The sequence below is a fragment of the Meriones unguiculatus genome, chromosome 11 (genome assembly GCF_030254825.1).
Source record: "Meriones unguiculatus strain TT.TT164.6M chromosome 11, Bangor_MerUng_6.1, whole genome shotgun sequence".
Lineage (NCBI taxonomy): Eukaryota > Metazoa > Chordata > Mammalia > Rodentia > Muridae > Meriones > Meriones unguiculatus.
The window spans coordinates 76,388,779-76,395,163 of record NC_083359.1 but is presented as its reverse complement, the minus strand read 5'-3'; the positions used below and the strand labels follow the sequence as shown (position 1 = coordinate 76,395,163).

General features: G+C 42.8%; 1 pseudogene; it reads right to left on the bottom strand.

Annotated features, from left to right (window-relative positions):
- Positions 1-3,051: 3,051 nt before the first annotated feature.
- On the bottom strand, positions 3,052-6,017 carry LOC110563229 (protein regulator of cytokinesis 1-like; annotated as a pseudogene).
- Between the last annotated feature and the right edge of the window lie 368 nt (positions 6,018-6,385).

The window sequence follows — 6,385 nt, the reverse complement described above, 5'->3', positions numbered from 1 at the left end:
TGTACTACAACAAATCTTTAAAGAAGTATCAAATAAGAGATCAGTAAGTTAAACATAGAAAAGAATTGTCTCAACAATTGTTTTATAACTAATTAAAAAAAAAAGACACCCAGTAATATTTAGAAATTGTTAGGTAACCTCAATCCAGAAAAAGGGAGGGAGAAAGCACACACACACACACACACACCCAAAGAAATGTTGAGAAAGCAACCACAGGTAGAAGGAATGAAAAGAGTATTTGCAGACTGTTTTGCGCAATTTCATATAGGTCAGTTTCAAGCATAGCAAAGCCTGTGAGGTCGTCTCGTGGTCACTGGAATGTCTAACCTGATAAGAGCGCCTCAGCTCTCTAATGGGAGCCTTAGGGAGCTTACATGCTGGGCAGCCTAACAGCTGACTTACGACACCCTGGGCCACACTGCGTCTGCTCTCCAGTAAGGACTAAAGCTGACCTGGCAGCCCCACTTGCCCAAGGACAGATAACTTCCTGGATTGCTGTGGGGCTGTTGTAGTGAGAGAACAAGTCACATGTTTTCACTTCAATAACCAACGTTGGTTGCACAATTGCACGAGATGTGTTTAATCACACATAGGCAAGAGATATGTAGGCAGGAAGTACGTTGGGATGTATGCTTGCCTCTGATTGGACGAAGGTGGAAAGTGCATAGTCTTGCATGTTTGGCCTTTATACGAACCTGACTGACCTAATTCAGTGCCATTCTCTGAGAATTCCTGGTACGGTATTAAATACTTATTAAAGTATTAAATACTTCCTGGCCAGTATTTAATAAAACTTGCTTTAATTAGATGAGTTTGAAACTGGTCTTTTCCCCACAAATTTCAGGTTTAACCCTACTTCATTGGTGTGTTTGTGTGTGTGTGTGTGTGTGTGTGTGTGTGTGTGTGTGTGTAACTAGAGGTTAATAATGTGAGCAGCCATTCATGTCACAGTGCTTCAAACTCATAAAAACTCTCAATACCAAGACCCAGGTGAGTCTCCGTGGCTGGCAATACTCTTGGTCAGGTATTGCTGTGGGAAGAGTCATGGCTTCTTTGGAAGAGGACAAGGTGATCTCACTGGATTTGGCCCTGTGTGCTTCTCCTCTTTGTTGGCTGTATTCTGTATTCCTTTATTATAATAAACCATAACGATTGCAGCTCCCAGCAGATTCTGTGAGTCCTGTAATTGACTGAGCCAGAGGATAGTCTTGGGATCTTCACTCTACAAAACCTTGTATACTGGGTACTGTCTGGAAAATGCTGTTCACTCACATTGACTCATATCATAGTCATGCTCCTATTTAAGAGCAGTTTTTTTACTTTGTTAACCTGTATATTAGGAGAAATCTCCAGAAAATGAGAAGTTTGTATGGAAGGAAAAGGAGGTAGAGGAAGGAGAGAAGGAAGAGAGAGACTTTGTGCACTTGACATATAGAGGGGAGGGGAAAGGAGAGGAGGAGAGAAAGAAAGGAGAGAGGGGGGCTATAATTCAAATGCATATTATAAAACTGTAGAAGACACAGCATGGTGGTGGTGGAGGCAGAGGCAGGTGGCTCTCTGTGAGTTCAAAGCCAGCCTGGTTTACAGAGTGAGTACCAGGACAGCCAGGGCTATAAAGAGAAACCCTGTTTCAAAACAAAACAAAACAAAACAAAACAAAACAAAACAAAACAAAACAAAACAAAACAAATCAAAAAGTCTGTAGACTAAGACTGGAAAAACCAGTATTGTCAATCAAATGGCTGTATTTTCTTCAAGGAAATGGATGACACCTAGTCACCTGGAAGGCCAGAGTGAAAAGTGGTCAAGTAACCTGGTGATTCTTTGCTATTCTGTTAGGAGATAGCTTCCACTGGACTTCACCCAATATCCTGAACACCAGTTAGGCACCAGTCATGCAGTGAATAGAACATCCCTATGAACGAGGCCCTTGTAATTTTCATCCTCTACCAACAGAATCAACCCTATGCTTAGGTCCTTCTCTAGGCCCCAGCCCTGAGCTCTGTTTGTAGCCTGTAGAATTCATTCTTATAGGTCAGAAGTCACAAGTTCTATTATTTCCCTCTTTCTTTCTTTTCTTTCTTTCTTTCTTTCTTTCTTTCTTTCTTTCTTTCTTTCTTTCTTTCTTTTTTAATAATTTAATGTGTTGACAGAAGTGGCTTTGGGAAGGGTAGTGATGGACTAGGTAGGTAAAGAAAGCCTCATCATGGACATGATTACAGGAATAACTTCTTTATAGATGTGCAAAGTTGCTCAGTCCATGACAGAAAGGGCCCAACTCGCCCAGATAGCCTCCTCATCTAGTTCTTAACTACAGGGATTAGAACTAGGCATAGTGAGCACAGGGATGGGAGACTGGAGAAAAACTGGTCAGACAAGCATGTGTGTTCATGCGCTCATACCTCAAAGAGACTGCACTCCATAAACAGCTGTCACTGCTACTCTTTGGCAGCAGGTCAAGCCATCTCAGATGCTGAAACACAGGAAATCCTCATTGGGGTAGCACAGAGGACAGGCCCCTGGGTAAGATTAAAGTTACCATAGCTACAGCATTAATTAAATGTCCCTACACAAATATGTATATATGTATACATATATATACATACTTACACATATATGTATATACATATATACATACACACATATATATACACATATATGTATATACATATATATTAAAGATGTTAATTGCTAATCTCAAGTCTACAAGCCACAATTACTTTATGTCTTATACCCCAAAGCTGGGCATAATCATTTTCTCATTTTTCGATATAGTAGTGAAATAAGACAAACCCCTGATAGATCTTTAAGTACCATGATGGGGTAGAGAAAAAAAAATATAGGTGCCAGGTGTTAAAATTTGTACTTAACTGTCATAACTAGATTTTAAGGTATCTCTTGACTGAAAAGTCTCTGTGGACTCACTACTGATGAAGGCTTTTCATCTGGGACACTCGTGTCGAAGTTAAGCCCAAGGTAACAGAACCTGCCCAAGGTTGTTTCAGACATATCTAAACTGATGAAAAACTATAAAGTCACCCCTTGTATAAGTCAGTCCAGTGTAGGCACAGGAAGCCACAGCTGGCTAGCTGGATGTTGGGTGAATTGAGGGTTCGAGAAGTAACACCCGATCTGGAAGTCTTTGAAAGTTCTCACGCTCAGGATGCCGTCACTGAGCGCCATGCTCTCCTTGCTGGCCCTAAGCCAGGCAGCTCTAGGTGTTTTCTTCCAGGAACACACAGATGTGACTGCTGACTGGCCACCAGAAGGAGGTAGTTGAGACACAGGTGAACAGCACCCTGTTCCACCACAGACAGGCCAAATGCTGCTGTGGGGTGGAGCACTGGTCGTCGGTGGTAGGTTCATCTTGCGTACTTTGCCAGGCTCGTTGGGAGTCAATCCTCGTCTCTCACCAGGTGTCCAGGGAGCACTTGCCATATGGCATCTCTGCCTCTGTCTGTCTCTTGTTCTTCAGTTGCCTTTCCTGCTTGGCTCTTTTCTTCTCCAACCGATTGCCATTGTTCTGTAACATACTCCATTCCAGTCACTGCAAATGCTGTGGATTTCTCTTGTTCCCACTTTTCAGTCTGTGCAACTCCTCTTCCAGCTTAGGGAGTATTTTCTGGAGCTTTGCTTCATTCTTTTCTTTTAGAAGATTTACCCATCTAGGTGGAGGATCTCCCCTAGCAATGGACTGGGGAGGGGCATGGGAGGAGAAGAGGGAGGGAGGGTGGGATGGGGAGGGCGCGAGGTAAGGGGCTGCAGCTGGGACACAAAGTGAATAAACTGTGATAAATAAAAAGTAAATAAAAGGATTATCCTATATCATATGTCTATATGAGTGAGTATATACCGTGTGCATCTTTCTGCTTCTGGGATAGCTCACTCATAATGATCTTTTTCAGATCCCAACATTTACCTGCAAATTTCATGATTTCCTTTTTTTTTTTATTGCTGAGTAATATTCCATTGTGTAGATAATACCACAATTTGTGCATCCATTCCTCCACTGAGGGGCATCTGGGCTGTTTCCAGCTTCTGGCTATTATAAATAAGGCTGCTACAAACATGGTTGAGCAAATGTCCTTATTGTGAACTTGAAAATCTTTTGGATATATGCCTAGGAGTGGTATAGCTGGATCTTGAGGAAGCGCTATTCCTAGTTGTCTGAGAAAGCGGAACCTACTAAAATGTGTACACCTAAAGAAACTAATCAAGAGGGAGGACTCTTGATAAAATGCTCAAGAGGCTGGACAAAGGCAAAGAGGCTGGACATCAGAAGAAGGAGAAAAGAGGGAACAAGTCAGGAACCTGACACAGAGGACCTCTGAAAATCTCTGCCCTGCAGACTATCAATGTAGATACTGAGACTTATGGGCAACCTTTGGGCAAAGTGCAGGAAATCTTAGGAAAGAAGTGGGAAATAGTAAGATCTGGAGAGGACAGAAACTCCGTAAGAAGAGCAACAGAACCAAAAAAATCTGAGCGCAGGGGTCTTTCCTAAGACTGCTATTCCAACCAAGGACTATGCATGGAGATAACCTAAGACCCCTGCACAGATGTAGCCCATGGCAGTTCAGTATCCAAGTCATTGTAATAGGAACAGGGACTGTCTATGACATGAACTGATTGGCCTGCTCTTTAATTTCCTCCCCCTGAGGGGGAAGCAGCCTTACCAGGCCACAGAAGAAGACAATGCAGCCACTCCTGATGAGACCTAATTGACTAGGATCAGAAGGAAGGAAAAGAAGTCCTCCCCTATCAGTGGACTTGGGGAGGGGCATGCAGGCAGAGGGTAGAGGAAAGGAGGGATTGGGATGGGAGGAGGGAGGGAACCACTGGGGGGATACAAAGTGAGTAAAGTGTAATTAATAAAGAAAAATAAAAAAAAAGAAAAAGAAAGTAAATAAAAGGAAAAAAAATTAAAAAGAAAGAAAAAAAAAAAGATTTCCCTTTCTGTAAACCAACTTGGATCCAAAGCTTTTCTCTCAAACTCTAGGAAAAGTTCTCAGTTCTCTCCCCGTTTCTGGACATCTTCAAACAGTTCCCTGTGAGCTTCGTAGAAGCTTCTTAACCGTATAATCTCGGTGTCATGAAGATGGAGCAGGTTTTCTGTGTCGTCCTCACAGCAGTAAGGGGCAAAAGCCTGCCTCTGTCCCTGGCTATAAAATCCCTGGTCCCAGAACTGAGCCAGCTCCCTCTAATCGTCTCAATCACATGCTTTTCATTTTGCACTTTAAGTTCTCCTAATTCTTCTAAGTGATCCACTTCTAATTGCAGCACATTCCTGATTTTGGCTTTTGACCCAGTCATAACTGCAGCCACGGGTTCTCTTTCTTCTTCAGGTATCTGTAACCTATCCCAGAAGTCTGGTTTGAGCCAGGAGTGCCTCACACTCTGCTTCCTTTTGTGATTTTTTTTTTCACTTCCAGCTGCTGTAGCAACTTCTGTAGTGTTGCAATATTCTCCCGTGATAAACAAAAGGCGCTTTCATCTTCACACACTGCATCTCTTTCAAAGCTTGTATCTGGAGTGTGTTCTAATTCTTCCATACACAATATGATTCGTTTCTTAGGTTGACAAATTGTTCCTGCTTCCTCTCCTTTTTCTGCTTTCTCATCAAATTTACGTGAGTGTGCAAATCTTTTTTTCTGGTTGCAAGACAGTTGTTTCTGATGGCTTCACTTGTAACTCACTGCATGGGGTCCTCTGCTCTTTCTGACAGATGGATATGCTTTTGACAAGCCTTTCCCTCAGGCTCTCCTCTTCAGCAATCACCCTATCCAGAAGATCCTTGATAAGCTTCTTTGCAATCTCGGTTCTTTGTAATTGCTGTTCCTCTGCAATCCCAATTAATTCCTGTATTTCCTGAAGGTGAGATAGCACTTTCTGGAGGCGTAGGATGGCCTCCTCTGCTAGCACCTCACTTCTCCTCATGGCAGACACTTCAGGCAGTCAAGAATGGAGACTGTCCACCTCCCTCAGGCAGGACAGAGGATGGTCATCAGCTGTGGAAGCCTTCGCTCTCAGTCAGCCTCCCCTTCTATTATTTCTAAATGTGAAAGAAAAGTAAACCACAAGGTCGGTCGCTGGAGGTCTTGACGAAGTGCCGAAAAGATGGCACTGTCTCAAGTTTCCTTCTTCGCCTCTTCTACCGCTCGTCCTATGGCCCAGCGGGTGTCTCCCCAACACAAGACTACAATAATTAAAATAATGTGGGGCGTCTTGGACTTGAAACAAATCAGGAAGTCCAGAAATAGATAAAAACTTATTGGGAATCTGGCTTATGATAATAATGGCATTTCAAACCATTGAGAGAAAATATGCATTATTCAATAAATAGTGTTGAGATGGGGGGGGTGGCCATCTGGAAAACATTAAGTTG